The sequence below is a fragment of the Puma concolor genome, chromosome B3 (assembly GCF_028749965.1).
Source record: "Puma concolor isolate L17-30 chromosome B3, mPumCon1.1.hap2, whole genome shotgun sequence".
Lineage (NCBI taxonomy): Eukaryota > Metazoa > Chordata > Mammalia > Carnivora > Felidae > Puma > Puma concolor.
The window spans coordinates 10,894,069-10,913,587 of NC_141672.1; positions in this window are offsets into that span (position 1 = coordinate 10,894,069).

Sequence of the window (19,519 nt, forward strand, 5' to 3'; positions counted from 1 at the left end):
TTCTGGGTGAAAATGAGAAAAAGTCCTCACCTCGTAGCCCTGCCAACATTCGCGGACCATAAAAAAGGAACATTAGAAGTGAAAAATAGGCGATCGCGATGCAGCCGCCATGGAAATCTTTGGCTTTGGAGACATTTGGAAGAATGGGGTAGAACAATGGACTGGGGGGACAGACTTGTCCCGATATTTTTATCCCCTTTCCCCACTTGGGCGGGGGGCTCTGGAATTTGTGTGCTGCAGAGGGCACGGCTGATCCTGGGAACCAGAATGATAATGACGATAAGAGCAGCTGCTATTTATTGATTGATCTATTACCTGCTGTTTGTCTGTTACCCACCTGGCTGCAAAGTACCAGGATGGGGCCGTCAAATAAGTTGTTGCTAATTCTCACGACTCCCTCGCAGTGGGGAAGGAATCTGGATCCCACTGTGACCTCAGAGATGGAGAAAAGCAGAGTCCTGAACTCTTTGAAGACTCTCTCTTGCCTGGGCCGCCTATTCCCCGTGCAGGTGGCAGTGAGAGGAGGCCTGGCTTGAAGCCCCAAAGCAGAATGCTGTGTGCCATTCGGCAGGACGCTCGATGTCGCTAAGCCACAGATTCCCCATCCACCAAATGGACAGAGGGTCCCAGCCCTGGCCACTTCACCGCGCTGTTAGTTAGGGGGTCCCCTGGGGGCTTGTGAAGTGTTCTTTGAATGGAAGCCGCTGCTGATAGATTACTTCGGGGCTTTGTGCTACCCTATGTGTAGGGGAAATCAAGGGGAAGACCTCAGTGTGCAAGGGGTAGCCGGGCTCACAGTGACTGAGTGGTGACTCCTCTCTCTCTGGGCTGCCTGTCCTTCCCCTGGCATCCCTGATGTAGCCGCCACCGGGGGCTGATGGAGCATGACTTTGGGGCCAGGAGAGACCTGGGTTTTGAGTTCTGGCTCCGCTGAGGACCAGCTGTGAGACCCTGGGTAAGTCACCTATGTGTCACATGCACAAAGTGATATCCTCTCGCTGCGGGCGGCATGGTACCATGCTTCCACGTGCCTCGTATACGGTAAGCACTCCATGAATGCTAACTGCCTCCTTTTCGTCTGAAACCTTGTGTATTTTCTTTTCCAGCATGGCTGTTCATGGGTCTTTCGGAGACAGAGAGAGGCAACTGAGAATAATCAACAAATTTTAGATCCTGTGACTGTCGGTTTTATGCGTCAACTTGCCTGAGGCCCAGTCCTCAGGTATTGGGATGTTGCTGTGAATGTGGGTTTTTTCATTTATTTGTTGGCTTGTATTTGGGTATGATTAACACTTAAATTGGTGGCCTTAGAACGAAGCAGATTATCCTCTGTAACGTGGGTGGGCCCTGTCCAATCAGTTGAAGGCTTGTTTAGAACAAAGCGTGAGCTCCCCTGAGCAAGAAGGAATTCTCCCAGCAGGTGGTCTTTGGACTCTTCCCCTGGATTCCTAGCCTGCCAGCCTGTAGATTTTATATATCAGCCTCCATAATTGTGTGAGCCAATTCCTTCCAACAAGCTTCCTCTCTCCCTTTCTCTCTCTCTCTTTCTCTCTCGATCTCTCCCCCCGCCCCATCCTGCCCTCTCTCTGTCTCCTTCTGTACACACACACACACACACACACATGTCCCGTTAGTCCTGTTTCTCTGGAGAACCCACCACAGACCGCCCCCCCCCAAGTCAAACCTCTGTGCTGTCTGGCCCCCTCCCTCTGAAGAATCAGCCGTGAAAGCGATTTGGGGGCCTGGACGCCTCAGGAGGCAGGTGAAGGACTCAGCATGAGTACCTCAGAGCTGCCTTGCTGAGCCACAAGCTCTGGTTCACGATAATGAGAAGCGGACCGTGAAGCAGGAGGCATCATGGGATTTCCCCAATTTGTCTGAATAATGAAGTGTTGCCCTTTGCCTGCATGGCTGACTATGAACAAAATATGTGTTCTGTGCTGTATCCACCATTTGGGGCAGAAGAGAAAAAAACATTTGGATTTTTTTTATGAATGGTCTCGTGAAAACGTGTTCTGTGTTCATCGACGTCTTCCCTACCCTAGAGCCTCGCCAATTACCGAAAGTTATGTTCTCCCCATGCTTGTTACAGTTGTTGTGGGTGCTCAGACATGAACTTTCCAGGCTTTTCCATTCTGACTTTCTCCTTATGACAGGTTTCTCAACGTCGGCGCTCTTGACGTTTGCGGCCAGACAATTCTTTGCTGTTTGGGGCTGTCCTTTGCATTCTGCGGTGTTTCCCTGCATCCCGGGCCTCTCACTGGGGCTCCCTCACCCCATTAGTCACAGTAGACCCCGTGCCTAAGGTTAGGGGCTTACAAAACTGGCTTCATCTTAACTGAATTTTAAAATCAGAAGGAAAAAAAAATGAATATAACAATAATGAGTATGTAACAATGATTCCAATGTCAGTTCTATTCCTCTTCACACCAACTCAGCTTTTTAAATAATGTTTTGAAATGTCGAGTTTTGAGAGAGGGCTTGGGAGCGGGGACAGAGCAGAGAGAGAGGGGAACAGAGGATCCGGGCTCTACGCCGACAGCAGAGAGCCTGATGCGGGTGTTGAACTCACGCGATCATGACCTGAGCTGAAGTCAGACGCTTTAGCCGACGGAGCCGCCCAGGTGCCCCACACACCAACTGAGTTTTAAGCTATATTTAAAAAAAAAAAAAACAAAAAACTTTTTTTGGAGGAAGGGGCACATGATGATGGAAGTAGGGTGCGGGGAAATCTTGATGCATAGCGATGCCTGTATGCGTCGCCTCCCGCCCCCCAAAACGTCTCCAGACATTAGCAGGTGTTGGGCAGGTGTTGGGGGGATGTCCTACAGAATCAGTCGGTTGGGAATGCCCGCTTTACGCTCTGCTATGTCATATCAATAGTAATTGCTTAGTCAGTGAACAAGCATTCAGAGAGCCCTCCTGGGTCCTGGGTGCTTGCTCTCAGGATGGGAAGAAGCACAGAAGGCTAAGATAGTCTTCCTGCCCTGGGCGGCTTCGGGGGTGGCCAAAGAACCAGGGGAGGTGGGCAAGTGGGTTAAGAAGGTGCAGGGACACATCAGTCCCGTTGCTACAGAGGAAGAGGCCTTGGCTGGTTCAGGGGGTCAGGAGGGACTCTCAGACGTGGGCTTTCTGAACGGGGACTTGGAAGGTGAGCGGACGTTTTTCAGGCTAGGACGAGAGAGCCAACAAGCCCGCAGGGGTGAGACGGCACCCCGGGGTCTGTTTCTGGGGCCACTGCGAAGTTTGAAGGGCCAGACATAGGGCCCTTTGTAATAAGTGTAGAATAGGAGCATATTTAGTTCCCTGGAATCCCAGGAATATTAATTTCTTCTCGAATCTCCTGAAAGATTCATTTCTTCTGTTGGCACCAACAATAACATACGGCGTGAAATACCACCGGCCCTGACACCATGTCCAGCCCCGTGAAGTCCAATTAGAAAATTACCGTCGATTTCAGATTTATCAGATTCGAGTTTTGACTTGTGTCCAGAGGAGAACAGGGGCATGGTGTTATTACAGGCTTGTATTTCACCTTCTGGAGGAAGGAAAGGAAAGACACACGTCGTTTTGATGGGATCCAGAGCCAGCTCAGAAAGAGGCGCCCTATTTTATAACGGAGCTGCTGTCTAGAAATAGTCCTGCCCTGTGGATGCTGGTTAGTTTCTGGGCCCGTCATGCCAGCCACGTGAAACAGAGTGCAGTCTCTGGGCCGACACCAGCTCTTCCAGGGCGAGGGGATCTGCCCGGGGTAAGAGTCAATGCTGTGGCACAATGTGTGCTCTCAAACTGGCACGTGGGGGCGGGGGTGGGGGGCAGTGCTTCTGGAACTTTAAAATCAGCCACTGGTCCTGCTTTGCCTAAAAGGATGGGGACTGTCCTTCTCGGTGGACACCTAAAGGTGGCCTGGAAACTTCTCAGCCTTCTTCTCTGACCATTAAGAGCACAGCCGCCCCCTCCCCACGCCTCCTTCCCTTTCTAGGCACCGCAGTATGGGATAGAAGGATAAGATTTGGGGGGATGAGTCCCTCATGACACCCTGCTGGGGGTGCGTGCGGGGAGAGGCAGCCTGTGTTCCTTCGAGCCCCGCTTCAGCCACTCAAGTCCGCGGCCGTGAGAAAACCGCTTGACTCTGTAGGGTAAGGGTTGGCCAGGCGCTGTCGTACGTGTTTCTCCTGTCTTTGCTCGTTGGCCATCGCAACACCTAGGAGGTGGTGAGGGGCGTAGCGTGAGCCCTCAGGAAACGCTCGCTCTTGGCGGCGTTGTTTTGACTTATCGTTACTGGAGCATCTGAGAAAATAATACGCACGAGGAGCTGAGCCCCGAAGCTGACGCCTCAGAGGTGTTCAGGAAGTAGGAGCTGGTGTTCGTATATACTGAGCTGGTCTTAGCTCCTGTATTATGATGGAAGGAGGGACTATCTGTGTATTCTGGCTGGGGGATTTGGGCACCGCAGAAAGGGTGTCATCATTCAGCAGGGAAGGGAGTCCAGCGGCTGTGATCCCTAGAGGAAGGGGGACACCTCGGGCCTCCCACTGGAGGTTGGGGCTCCTGAGCCCATGTGCTCTGCCCAAGGTCACACAGGGAATCGTGGAATTGTGCAGAACTGGGAGCCGACTCGGGGCCACCTTCCCCTGTCCCAGGAGGCCTTGGTTCACGGAGAAAGTTCCGCTGGGCTCACACCCCTGTCCCTCCGGAACCCCTTCTCCCACGGTCTGGTCCGCAAAGGAGATTTGGATGGACGTCCTTTGCATTCCCTCCCCGACTAGGGGCCGGTGACCGTCACCGGGAGGGCCAGCCCCACGTTCCCAGGTTGCCCGTCCCAAGGTGCCCCGCAGCCCTACCCAGCGTCTCCCAGAGAGCAGAGCCCGGTTGCCTCTGGCACCACCTAAAAAATGAAAATAATTTAATACTTAGCAATGCAGCCCTCATTATCTCTCCGAGCAACACGATCTGTCTACAAACCTGAGAAGTTCAGATTACCGAGTTTCCAGGCCTTTTTACCAACCCAATCCAAAAACAATCCTGGTTTTATAACTCAATAAAAAGGACTCAAGAGCTTTCATGCAGAGCAGAACAGGCGGGAGCTCGCAGGCCCAGGGGCTGACGGGGGAAATGATCAGTCTCCCCAGTTGGGGGGGGGGGTGGGGGCTGCCGCCAGGCAGGGCCGGGCCCAGAGCCCTTGCTTGTACAGGGAGAAAGCTGTCCGCTTCCACTCCGTCATGGGATTTACCCTCCCGGCAGGCTGGAGGGGCAGCAGGGCAGAACCCCCTCCTCTCTGTCCAACCGATGGGGAAACTGAGGCGGGGGGCAGGTGCCAGGCAGGGTTGGGCCTGGTGTTTAGATTTGGGGGGGTGCTCCCCAGCCAGCTGTGCTCCCTGGTGCGAGGCTGCCTATGCCTGGAGGGGGTGCCCAATCTGATTCAGGCACTTGGCCTCCCTTCCCGGGCAGCGAGTTCACTGCACTGTTTATTTTGTGGGGTTTTTTTTTTTTAATGTTTTATTTTTTTTATTGTTGAGAGAAGGAGAGACAGAGCACAAGTGGGAGAGGGGCAGAGAGAGAGAGGGAGACACAGCATCCAAGGCAGGCTCCAGGCTCTGAGCCGTCAGCACAGTCCCCGAGGCGGGGCTGGAACTCATGAACTGCGAGATCGTGACCTGAGCTGAAGTCGGACGCTTAGCTGACTAAGCCACCCAGGCACTCCTGCACTGTTTTCATGGAGTCTCCGGGTCTGGAACGGAGGACAGCCCAGAGCACCTTGTATCTAGCCCTTGCCCACTTTTCCCGCAGTCAGATTGCCCTGGCTGGGTTGTGGGCGTGGTTGGATCTCTGAGTAAGAATTTAGTGCCCACCCCTCTGCCCCCCCCCCCGCAGCCTCAGTTTCCCCAGTGCGTGGGGGAAATACAGCTCTCTGCAGGGTGATGTGAGGTATAAATGAGGAGAGGACGCACAGGACTGGGGAAGAGGTCCTCTCCCACACAGTTTAGTGGCGTAGGAACTGGTTCCATCATGTCTGTTTGGTGATTCGGATCCACGACGATTATACCAATTTTGATCCAGTCATTCTACTTGGTGGAATGGGTCCTGGGGGGTAATTTGAGCTAAAGGCAAAGATGTGTGGAGGAGGAAGTAAGTTCAGGACTACCCTGTGTATGGTAGCAAAAACTGGCAAATCGCCAACCATCGGTAGAGGGCAGGTTTAATAAAGGTGCATCCCCCACCCAGTAAAATATGCTGCACCTGTTGAAGAGAATCAGCTAAGTTTCCATGCAGTGACCCAGATTGAAACCTAGTCAAACACACACACACACACACACACACACACACACACCGGGTTATGGAACACGATGGAGGGCATTCCTTGATTTTGGTCAAATCTTTTATCATATGCATTGATTTATGTATTTTCTTCATATATACATAAATAAATCTGCAAATACCAACCAAATTACTAACAGTGTTGGCCTATGGGGAATGTTTGCAATCTACCAAATCCATTTTATAGTGCGTGGTTTTCTTTTTTCAAAAAAATGGAGCCTGGGGCACCTGGGGGGCTCAGTCGGTGGATCGTCCGACTTCGGCTCAGGTCACGATCTCACGGTTTGTGGGTTTGAGCCCCGCATCGGGCTCTGTACCGACCGCTTGCTCAGAGCCTGGAGCCTGGTTCAGATTCTGCGTCGCCTTCTCTCTCCGCCCCTCCCCCGCTCACGCTTTGTCTCACTCTGTTTCTCAAAAATAAATAAATGTAAAAAAAAATGAAATAAAAATGTAACCTGCATTAATTTTATCATCAGAACAAAAGTGATTCCAGTTTAGAAAAGGAAAAAAAACCAAAAACCTGAGAGAGCACAGAGAAAGCACAAGAATAGTTTCGAACACATGTTAGGTGCTCAGTAAATGAAATTCTGTCCACGGGGCCTCTTTTTTAAAAATTTTTTTTTCACATTTATTTATTTTTGAGAGAGAGAGAGACAGAGCGTGAGCAAGGGAGGGGCAGAGAGAGAGGGAGTCACAGAATCCGAAGCAGGCTCCAGGCTCTGAGCCATTAGCACAGACCCTGATGCGGGGCTCGAACCCACGAACCGTGAGATCGTGACCTGAGCGGAAGTCAGACTGTCCACCGACGGAGCCCCCCAGGTGCCCCTCTGTCCACGGGGCATCTTGATACTGTCCCTCCCAAGTAGCACTTTGAAATTTACGTGAGCATTTGTCCCCTACTGAAAGCCCTCAAGTCCAGCAATAAGTGGCTAAATTAAAATGGAAATATATGGGCCAAATAAGTCTCATTGAAAGAAAAAAACAGAAAAAAAAAAAAAACCTGACTATACATGTATATAAAATCCATATTATAACATGCTGGGCTGGAAACCATAAATTGGAAACAGGTGAAGTCGCCCTACATGGGCCTATAGATTGCATTTTTAATACGTTGCCTTGACATTGGCCGTCTTCTTATAGCATCTGAGGGTGGCAAGGGGATCGCTGGCCTGAGGGAGCAGCGGGCCGCCCCGTGCTCTCAGGCACCTCTGTGTCCTCTTCCTTCAATGCCAACAAGTTAAAAAGGATCTTGTCACCTCCCGCCCACCTTCCCAATCTCCCAAGGCAAATACCAAACAGATGTTCTCAAAGGGTGGAAAAATGAAATGAAAGGCACATTTAGGATTTATAGAGCTGAAAACCAGAAACCAGTGGAAATTAGAACTCTGATGAGCACAAAGCTGGCCACTAATGCCTTTTTTTTTTTCACCATAGCATTTGCAAATTGGCTTTCAGATCCCAAAGCTGCGAGCAGGATATAGGAAAGTGGCCTTAGTTTGCTAAAGTGATAGGTCTGAGTCAGGCATTCAAAGCCCTTCAGGACCAGGCAGGAACCTACCCGTGCAGACTTATTCCCCTCCCCTGCCCTCCTTGGTCCTTCCACCCTCGAGGACCTCCTCCTTCCCCCCACCCTCCAGCACTGCCCTCCTCCTCCACCCCCTCCCCCAAGTCTCCAACACTGCCTGCCTCGGTCCCGCCCCTTCGCCCAACACTGCGGTCCCTGGTCCCCCCATTCTCCAGCATTCCCACCCTTGATGTACCCCTTTCTCTGAACTAACATTTCCATCCGGGATGCCCAGTGGACTCCATGATGATGATTTATAGATCGGCCCTTATCCAAATCCCTGGTGGCCTCTATAACGTCGTTCTCTCCGTCTAAAATGCTCTCCTCGGTTGTGAAAACGTCTTGCAAACTTCAAGACTCAGAAGAAAGTCATCTCTACCTGTGGGCTCCCCTCCACCCAGGGAAGGACTCCGTCAGCCCTTCCTGCACGACACTGCCTCTGCTGTTCAGGCCTGGCCCCCCCGTGGGAGCCTTTCAGAGGCAGGGACTATAGTTATTATCGCTCTGGCAGAGGGTTCCCATAGACATCTTCCCACACAACAGTAGAAAGCACTTCATCGGATGAACGGATGAAATGGGGTCTTTGCCACAGGCTCACCCCATCCTCCTCACCCCACGAGAGAACATCTTGAGCCCCTCGGGTGGGAGAAATAAAGCAATTTCAGGAGGAAGCAAATTGCCATTCATCACGACCGTCCTGCGACCGCCTGCCCTCTGGGGGCTTCATGGACTTTAATCTCATCGAATTCGTCCATTTCTGTTCTACAGATGTTGAAACAGAGACTCGGAGAGGTGAAGGGCTCTGCCCAAGGTCACCTCCTATCAGGACCCAGGAAACGGGACTTGGGGACCAAGGTGGGGAGAGACTGAGACCAGGGGATGGGTGTGCCGGAAGCAGAAGAGGGCGGTCAGCAGGTCGGTGCTCAGGAAAACGCCCACTGACCGCAGGGTAAGTGTTCATTTCAAATTCATTATTGTCTTTGTGAGCAAATGCCTGCTTATCTTCCCACACTAGAATTCCCGGAATCCTTGCATTTGACCTGATTTCCCTCACAATAGCCTGATAACAGTCCAGTGATATTTTCTCCCCCTAAATGCTCGTGAACATAATTAATATTCCATCTCAGACGAAACACCGAAGCTTAGGAGCCTTATTAGTTTCCCAAATAACCCGAGGACTTTGAGCCAGGGTTGAACCTGCGGGGTCTCGCTCCCAGCCTGTGCACCTCCCACCGTCCTACCCCGCTTGTGACGCCTTCCAGTTGGGTGACCCCGGGCAGGGACACGTGTGGAAGCCCCAGCCTGGTCCGGCGGGCCACGCGATCCTTCTCTTGGAACTGGAGTCAAGGTAGATGCGGGTTCTAATCTCCCGCCAGGGCCCAGGGCCTTTCAGAGGTCAGTCAGTCGATCTGCAAACGCACGCCCGCTGTGTGCCGGGCCCTGTGCCTGTGCTTATCCTGGTGTCCCCAGGGCTCACGGGCCACCTACGACTGAGCAAACACGCAAACAAGATTACTGAAGTAGCCGCTAAGGTCCTACATCCCGAATAACCCAAGCAACGACATGAAAAGGGACCGTCACCCCACAGGTCAGGGATCACAGGGGTGTCACTTTTCATAGACAAGGGGACATCCCGGGTCAGGACCAATGGCACCGCCAGGCAGATTCAAAACCCTTCTTTGCGGGTCTCTGCCCTGCCACTTCTGGCAAGGCTTGCATCCGTTGGGGCGCGCCCGGAAAAAGCAGCCCCAGTAGGCACTCCAGGGAAGGGGTCCACCGTGGACTGACCCACAGGTGACGGAGGACAAGAAGTGCAGAGGGGGAGCACTGAGCGGAGCCAGAGGTCAATGTGGGGGGGACAGCTGCCACCATCGCGAGGGTAGACAAGGGGTCTGAAACCAGGAACTTGGAGAGGGGGTGCTGGGGGAGCTGGGGGAGGGACCTCTGAGATGGGAAAGAGGGGAGGCTGACTGCAGAGTTGGGCCATTGTGTGTGTGGGGGGGGGGAGCTCGGGGCCAGCAGGGCAGAGGCCACACCCCTCGATGCCACCCCCCATCCTATCTTGCCCTTGTGCCTTTCTTGGTGGAGCCCACAAGAAGCCACTGCCAGCCGGGTCACCTGCACACCCAGTCCCAGCATCCCTGACCTCAGTGTGGACAGATGGATAGAAGGAGGAGAGACAATGACTGACTCTGCCACTTCCTAACTGTCTCACTTCTGGAAGTTTCCTTAAATTAACATCTCTGAACCCCATCCACGAACTGGCCTACTGCTGGTCCTACAGTTGCTTTGGGCGCTCCCTTCTCCCCTCCCTTTCCCCTTTGCTTCTCTTTCCCTCCCTTCCATTCCCTCCTCCCTTCCCTCTCCCCTTCCTCCTCCCCTCCCCTTCCTTTCACTTCCCTCTTCCATTTCCTCTTCCCTTCTCTTCGCCCTTCCCTTCCCTTCCCTTCCCTTCCCTTCCCTTCCCTTCCCTTCCCTCCCCTTCCCTTCCCTTCCCTTCCATCCCCTTCCCTTCCCTTCCCTTCCCTTCTTTTCCCTCCCCTCCCATCCCCTTCCCTTCCCTTCCCTCCCCCCCCCCCCCCCCCCCGTCCCCTTCCCTTCCCTCCCCTTCCCTTCCTTCTTCTCTTCCTTCTTCCTTTCCCTCTTCCCTCTTCCCCTCCCCTCCCTTCCCTCCTCCCTTCCCTCCCCATCTCTTTTCTCATTTGGAAAGTGCTCAAGTAAAGTACCAGGCTGCAGGACTCTAGAGCCATAAAACAGGGCAAGGATGCGGTGGCACCTCCACAGCCCACTCCCTAAGCCACTCCCCTGCTTTCGTTTTACTCATAGCCAAATTCCAGTGAGTCAGTTGAAAACTCTTGTGTAATGTCCTCTCTCCCTGTTAGAATCTGAGCTACAGAAGGACAGGGATTTCCATTTGTGTCCTTCTCTTGCGAATAAGAACAGGGCCCAGCTTGGAGCGCCTGGGTGGTTCAGTCGGTTATGCTTCGGACTTCGGCTCAGGTCATGATCTCACGGTCCGTGAGTTCGAGCCCCGCGTCGGGCTCTGTGCGGACAGCTCGGAGCCTGGAGCCTGTTTCGGATTCTGTGTCTCCCTCTCTCTCTGGCCCTCCCTCATTCATGCTCTCTCTCTGTCTCAAAATTAAATAAACGTTAAAAAAATTTTTTTTAAAGAACAGGGCCCAGCCAGAACTTAAGTCTCATCCTTCCCACTTCCCCTCCCTCCTCCTTCCTTCTTGCCTGGAATATGTACCATTTAAAGCCCTGGAAACTAAAGGCATGTTACCCTTTAGTTACCAATCATCTTGCTTGTCACCTCCGTGACCTCGGAGGTGGGGTCTGACTCTTCCCTTGGGGTCAGGCCATCTGGGGTCGGTCGGTCCCAGCCCACCAGAAAGCAGCGGTGTCCTCTGTGGATAATTTATTCACTCTTCCGTTCATTTGTCCCACAAACCCTCAGTTAGGCTGCGTGTCCAGGACTTTGCTCAAGACTGGGGTAAATAGACCCATGCCTTCGTTTACTTTAGAGCCAATTTATTTAACATCAGCTATGTAACTCACTTAAAATCTCTGAGCCTAAGGTTACCTGTCTGGGAACCGGGCATAACAATCCCAGCTGTCAAGGTTACCCTGGAGAAAGCCACTGAGGCAAGTGACGGGCACACCCCCACTGCCAAGGGCAGCGGCCGTGAGCGGGCGGTGGGTTTCTGCAGCGTGAAGAGGGATGCAATTAATCAGTCATCTGACAAAGCTTGCCAAGCACCTGCTCTGTGCTCAACCCTTCTAAGTGCTCTCCTGGTATGAACTCATCTAACCTGTAACAGCCCCGGGAAGTAGAGGTACTGCTGAGATGCCCTTTTTCTGGGGGAGGAAACCAAGGACAAGTTGAAGATACGCAATTTTCTCAAGGTCACACAACCAGCGGAGGGCAGGATCCCAACCTGCCACCGGACTCTGGAGCTCTGCTCTTGACCATGATGATATGAGGCGGGGGGGCAGGAGGAACAGGGACCCAACATTTCTGTATGGCAGGAACTGGGGGGGGGGCAGTGGGTGTGAGGAAGGTGGTTTGCAGGGGCTCAGCCCTTTCTTTGCATAATTAAAAAAAGTCCACATCCAAGAGTGGAGGGGAGACCCTGGCCACCTCTTACCACCCACCTCTCCTCCCCCCAGGGTGTAAATGCACCTGGAGGGTCTGGAGGGAGGGTGGCTGTGGGGAGCCCTGTGGAGGGGTCTTAGCACCCTACCACGCAGGGGGTCTGCCGACCAGTGGCACCAGCCTCACCTCGGAGCTTGTGGAGAATGCAGAATCTCAGGCCCCATCCCAGACCCGCCGCGCCCCGGTGTGAGGGTGACGGTCCCAGAGCGTGAGCACCTGCGGAGGGTGGGGGTGGTGTCTAAAGTCAAGTTGGGAGAAGAAGGTCTCAGGTGGAAGAGGCCTTCCTTGACCACCTTCTTCAAGGCCCATCCCCTTTTATTTCCTTCTTTCTACTTCTTGGGCCCACATTGCACACACATACACACACGATACTAGTGGGGGGCAGGGCAGTTGAAGACTTTGTATGGCGTGGACTCCCCGGCTTTCAATGGCGTGAAGTATGATGGAACCCTCGGTTTTAAATGCAAAATTTGCAGAACATCGGACATCTCCTCTCTGAGTCTGGTCTGTCCTGGGCGGGGGCCCTGGTGATTGGCTGAGCCCAGAAATTTGGATGTAAGCAGAAGAAAACGCGGGTGGAATGTATCTGCCCTGGGGCTGCTCGACGCGGAACCACAGGGTAAAGGGGGAACAAAGAGTGACAAGCCCCTCCGAGGTTGGGCGGAGGTCTAGTCACACTCTAGTTAGAAGCAGGGAAGCCTTCACGAGCTTGAGCTCTGTACTAGGCTCTGCCACCCCCTTGCTGCGTGATCCGGGACGACCTGCTTGACCTCTCTGAGCCTCATTTGTATAATCTGCAAAATGGGGAGAATAACATCTGCCTCCTACTCATCTCTCGTGACAAATTTTGGCTCACCCCTCCCTCCCCACGCAGAACCTCACCTCCTGGAAAGCAGGGACCAGAACCTTTTTGTATTTCTCTTTTGTTTCTCTTTCTACCTCTATTCGGCCTCGGTTTCAGGCAGGCTCTGTTCGGTTCAGTTCCGTTGCCTTCATCCAGCCGCCCCTGGTGGAAAGCCTGCCGTGGGGTGGGCCTGGCACAGGGACCGGGAGGGTGGAGAAGAGGGGAACCGGATCCTGGTCCCGGGGAGGAAGCAGCAGGGGAGGAGGCGTCTCGGAGGTGATCACTTCCATACAATAATACAGGGAGGGTTACAGCTGTGTAGCTGTTTGAGACCCCACAGTGAGGTCAAGGAGGACTTCCTGGAGGAGGTGACCCTTGCAAGATGAGGAACGGTTGGGCAGGGGAAGAGGGACCAACGTTGCTGACGATGACGGTGGTCGCTGGTAAGAGCCAGCACTTAGTATATGAGTGCCAGGCAGCCGCACCAGCATTTCCTGAGGGCGCTCTTCTGCAAGCGCCTATGAGGTACGCATTATTTCATCTCCATTTATAGATGAGGAGACTGAGGCACAGAGAGGTTAAGTAACTTCCCCAGGATCACATAGCTCAGTAAAGCAACCACAAGTATCATTTACTGGATGTTTTTTTTTAATCTTTTTTCTAAAAATGGTTATTTATTTTTTTTTAAAATTTTGTTTAAGTTTATTTATTTCGAGAGACAGAGAGGGTGAGGGGGGGAGAGGCAGAGAGACAGGGAGAGAGAGAATCCCAAGCAGGCTCCGCGCTGTCACCAGTGAAGTCCGATGCGGGGCTGGAACTCACAAACCGGGAGATCACGGCCTGAGCCAAAACCAAGAGTCAGATGCCTAACCAACTGAGCCACTCGGGTGCCCCTAAAAATGTTTTATTTTTTTTTTTAATTTTTTTTAACGTTTATTTATTTTTGAGACAGAGAGAGACAGAACATGAACGGGGGAGGGTCAGAGAGAGAGGGAGACACAGAATCGGAAGCAGGCTCCGGGCTCTGAGCTGTCAGCACAGAGCCCAACGCGGGGCTCAAACTCACGGACCGTGAGATCATGACCTGAGCCGAAGTTGGACGCTCAACCGACTGAGCCACCCAGGCGCCCCAATGTTTTATTTTTGAGAGAGAGAGAGAGAGAGAGAATGAGGGGGGGGAAGGGCAGAGAAAGAGAGAGGGACAGAGGATCTGAAGCAGGCTCCGGGCTGTCAGCACAGAGGCCGATGCGGGGCTTGAACCCACGAACCATGAGATCATGACCTGAGCCAAAGTTGGACGCTTCACCGACTGAGCCACCCGGGCGCCCCTACCTGATTTTTTTTTTTTTTTTTTTTTTTTACACCAGTTACACAGTTAACTGTTTTTCAACTCACATCATTTACCATTTTTCACCGATCCTGTCAGGTAGACGCATCGTTTTGGTTCTGCATGATTCTGATTTTACAAGTTGGGAAAATGCGACTGAAAGGGCCAGCATGTCCACTGTCGCCCAGCCAAGGAGCCGGGAGGGCAGGACTGGAACCCGGGGCCTGCCGCCCAGAGCCTTGCGTCAGTCCCTCTGCTCTCCTGCATTTGAACCCCTGGCTCTGTGCCAGGCCTCTCCCTGGAACCTGACACGTAGCAGCCACGGGGCAGGGGGAGGGGGTAAGCGGAGAGCAGAGTCCCTCCCTTGCCCTCCCCCCTGCACCCCCACCTCCAGAGGAGTTTCCAGCATCCCAGTTAGTGCCGGGAGCCCTTCGCACACCCTTCCCGCGCTCCTGCTTCTTCTCCCTGCTGGTGTTTCATCCGGGCGCTCCTGGAGAGCTGCACCTGCGTGTTTCACAAGCCAAACATTGGACAGAAGCCTCTTAAACGTCTGGAGGAGCGCAACGAGGGGTGCACGCAGGTAATGAGGCTGAAAGCTCGCAGAGTCCGTGGCCTTCGGGGCTTGATTAGCGGGGACTGGCACTTTGCTGCAGAATTGGCAAATGAAATGCTTCTTGGAACTAACGCGGGGCGAATTTGTAAAACTTGGGAACGTTCGGTCTTGAAAAGCCGGCCTTCCCCAGTCTGGCTGGGACCCAGACAGACAGAGCCCCGGAAGCTTGCTGACCCCTCGCGGGGTCTGCTGGGAAGGAATGGGAAGACTTGGAAGACGGAGGTTCCAGTCTGGGCGCTGGCACGTCTTTGCTGTGATCCTTCGGCCAAATTTCCTACCCTCTCGAGCCTCAGCTTCCTCATCTGTAAAAGGGACGCGTGTCCTGGGTGGCTCAGTCGGTTAAACGTCCGGCTTCGGCTCAGGTCGTGATGTCGGGATTCTTGGGTTCAGGCCCCGCGTGGGGCTGGCTCTGTGCTGGCAGCTCGGAGCCCGGAGCCTGCTTCGGATTCTGTGTCTCCTCCTCTCCCTGCCCTTCCCCCACTCGCGCTCTGTCTCTCTCTCTCTCTCAAAAATAAAATAAACAGAAAAAATAATTAAAAAAAAAAAAGGCGGATGTCTCCTACCTCATGGCATCGTGGGAGGATAAATGAAATATTGCGCATAAATCTCGTGGGATCGTCAGCTCTGGTTCTCTTCATTCTGTTTTTTGCCTGCCTGCATCCCTCCCAAGCCCCGCTGCCCTCCACCTCTGTTCCCTGTTGCTCTGTGCCTGGAACGTTGCCCCCGCGGACTACATTACCCAGCTTCCCTTGCTCTGTGGCTTCAGCCATAGAGAGGCTCCGGTCGCGGTTCGGGGGCGGGGCCACAGAAAGACGCCGGGGGTGTTTCTCCTCCACTCCTTCCTGGCTTCAGTGCTGGCCTTCAGATGGCATCTGAGTCCCTCGAGAGCTGCCGCTGCCACCGGGCAGCCCTCCAGGGGGCTCCGGCCCTCCCTGGGCTCCCGCTGCAAGAGATGGGGATGTGTCCCCTTGCGCTGGTCCCCATGTCTTCCCCACGCTCTGCGACTCGCTCCCAGAATTCCAGCCATGGCCCGTGCTGTGTCCTCCAGGCATCTCGTTATCGTGTTCTCAGTAATGTCAGGTTTAATTTTTCTGTCACCAACAGCCTACATGCGACCCGAGATGAGCCCCTTCTGCTGTTCCGCACTCCTCAGTGTCCGTGGCCAGAGACTGTCTGCTCTCCCCTCCGCAGGATAAAAAGGAGGTAAACAGTCTGGCCTCCTGCCAGCTTCGGGACGGGGAGTAGCTGAACCAGCGGTGACTTTGGGATGGGAAACCCAGGGGTGGAATCCGACCCCTCCTTCTGGGAGAAAAGAGGCCCGCGGTTGTGGGGTTGGATTAACTCTGCGCACGAAATCTCAGGGACTCTGGTTTTTGGCCGCAGATCTGAGCTCTGCTCCCTCATCAGCTGTTGTAATGAAGCGGACGCCTCAGTGTACGGTTCCGAGGTCCCTGCTGCTTCCAGCCTCAGGAGGGCAGAGGTCACTGGCCCCACAGCCCCCAACACCTTTCCAAGACCAGTCTGTTCCTCTACAAATAACAGGGGCGCTACTGAGGGCTCACCAAACTGGAAAGTTCTGCAAGTCTGTGAATGCTGGAGCCCATGTTGGAGTGTGGGAACCCCGGGGGTTTGGATCCCGTCTTCCCCGCGAGCCCTCAAAGCTGGTGACCAGGTTTGTTCATCCTGAGATTAATGGGCCCTCCCCCCAGCTCCCAGCCCAGCGTCCCTTATACAGCTTGATAAACGCTGAGGACTTGGTCCCCGGGGCACTTCACGTCCTGCAGAAGCTCGTTGCTCAGGTGGGTTTGGGGCGTCCCGGGATTCACTGTAGGCAAAGCCCGTGAGGGAGAGGAGGCAGGAGCATCAGGGAGAGAGAGTCTTCGACCCCAGTGAGCTTCCGGCAAAGTCTCGGCCAGCCCAGTGGAGAACTCCAGAGCAAAGATTGCTTGCTGAGGATGCGTGCTAAGGACACGAGTGGCCGGGCCCTACCGCCCCTGTAGAGACCAGCTATTGACGGCGGCCTGGCCCGGAAATGCCTGGTCCTGGCTCGAAGGCCAAGCTGGATGGAGCCGGATGGCTCCGTCGGCAGAAGGCTGGCAGCTCAGTGCTCGCCCTGACGATGAGCTCCAGGTTCCTTCTCCAAGAGAGACCTGAGCGGCTCGCCCCCACCAACGGTCACTGGGCCATCTGCTTAATGACAACTAAAGGAGACATACAGGTCGCAGGCCTCTGAGGCGACTGTGGTCCACCGGCCACGATAAGTCCAGACCATCCGAGCGGGCAGGGCCCTTAGACTTAGGCATTCATTCAGCAAGTGTCAGGGGAAGCCGTTGGATGCCGGGCACGGTTCTAGGCTCTGGGAAAACAGTAGGTGAATGAAACGGTCTCTGTGCGGATCTGCCAGGAGAGGGGTCAGAAAACTTCAAAGGGCCAGAGAGGAAATATTTTAGGTCTGTCGCAAGGACCCCGTGCTGCTGTTGTGGGGACACAGCAGTCGTTCGCTGTGTAAGCGAACGGGCGTGACCGTGCCGGTAAGACTTCACAAAAACAGGCCAGGTTTGGCCCGCAGGCTGTAGTGTTCTGACCCCGGATTGGGATAACACCTGCCTGTTTACAGATGCAAAGACTGAGGCCCAGAGAGGGTAGGCACTAGACCCAGCTCACACAGCAGGAGGTAGGGGAGCCAGCGAGGAGTTAGGAGACTTGACTCCCATCCCAGCGCTGTTTCTGAAACCCATATCTCGTGTCAGTGTGCTTCTGGCGGGCAGACGTCATTCCCCTGTTGGCAGAGGACATTCTGGCTGGAGAGGGGCTCACGCTGACACCAACTGCTTGGATGATGGAGGAGGGACACCGGGCCGTCTGCCGACTTCAGTCATGTGCCACTGAGTCCACGAACGCCAAGTCCTGATCCGCTGCTTCTGGTTGTGGAGCCTGGGTCGCCCTTCCTCAGTCTCCCCATCTGTAAAATGGGTCGACCAGCAGTGCCCTTCCGTCGGATGGTGGGGATTAACTGAGGCAATATTTGCGAAGAACCCAGGGACACGGAAGGGGGCACTCTGCCTCTATTTACCAGATAAAACAAAAGGTAGCCTCAGCTGGAGGAGAGACCAGACCCAGACCCAGAGAGTGAGTCACCCATAGTTAGGGTACCTTTCACACAATCCGGGACCCTGTCCCGGTCCTGGCTGGGGAAGAGCAAGGGTCCCCTTCCCGTCCAGCCTCAGCGTCATGAGACCCAAGTTCCGTGTTTGGATTACAGACGTGTGAGGAATCTGGTCAACCGAGTGGTGCCGGTCATCAGGCTCAGTGCTACAGGGCACCTGGTGTGGCCACCACAGGACACACACCTGTGGACCCAGCCTTGGGCCTCCCCCTCATCTGGGTCACGCAGCTTGAACCAGAGCTGGGGACGGAGCACGATTTGTTCACCTTGCAGGGCCCTGCAGGAGTCACGCTTGGGCGCGAGCCATAGCTGCGGGGTGCCTGAACTACTGTTTACTTGATTTAAAATTAAATTTGAATTAAATACGCCAAAAATGTTAAATCCGCAGTTACTAATAATTTTTCTTAACTCAATCCTCCTTTTATTTGAATACATTTCCTTGAGAGGAAACTGTATATACAGACAGAAAACCGCACCCCTTGTGAGAAGCAGAAAGTCATCTTAGAAACACGCAAAATGAGGGGCGCCGGGGGGGGGGGGGCTCAGTTGGTTAAGCGTCCAGCTTCGGCTCAGGTCGTGATCTGGCGGTTCGTGAGTTCGAGCCCGGCCTCAGGCTCTGTGCTGGCAGCTCAGAGCCTGGAGCCTGCTTCGGATTCTGTGTCTCCCTCTCCCTGTCTCTCCCCTGCTCACGCCCTGTCTCTCAAAAAGAAGTAAACGTTAAAAAAAAGAAAAGCAAAATGAAAAGCAGGACATATTCCTCTAGCTGCATACTTTTGTCTTTTGTCTGCTAAAGGATGTGACCCTGAGATGAGCTTTCTCTCCACCGTGAAACAAGGAAGATAGGTGTTAGGCGAGCCTTTCTTCTTGACAAAATCAGCAAGGCCGAGAAAGAAGCATAAAGGCGGTAACTTTCCCACTGGGTGATTCTTTCTCCAGGCGGTGAGTGTCGGGTGGGGGTGAGGGCGCTGGCGCATGGCTGGCACACTCCCGCTTCTGGGCAACTCTGCTCTGGACAGACAGAGGTAGCTACGTACCTGGGGCATTTCTTTCGCAACGGGGAGTCTTCAACAGGAGACCGCGGACATCAGCTGCGACAGTGCCCCGACTCTGGAGCGGTCACAGACACACAGGTATGGCGCTGGGCAAGTCAGTTTCTCACCTGGACGCACCTGAGGTCCCTCTAGCCGTGGCCCAAGCATTCCAACGGGGACCGCTATAGCTTGGTGGCGGGAGCGCACGTCTGGGGGCAGAGGAGACCCAGATAGCTTTGACCCCCTACTCTGTTTCTTATTAGCCGTGTGGCCTGGGTTAAGTCACCCGTTGTGTCGGAGTCTCATTTCTTCCCGCGGAGACGACGGTACCTACTTCAGAAGGTGGGTGTCAGAACAGAGAGAGCAGTCGTGCTGGCCACGTAGCACAGGGCGGACCACTAACGCGTGTGTGTTCAACGGACACGCAAAGGAGCACAAATCCTACGGGTTCTCTAGTGCGCTGGGACTCGGCAATCCTCGTGGGGCATGTCGACCCTGTT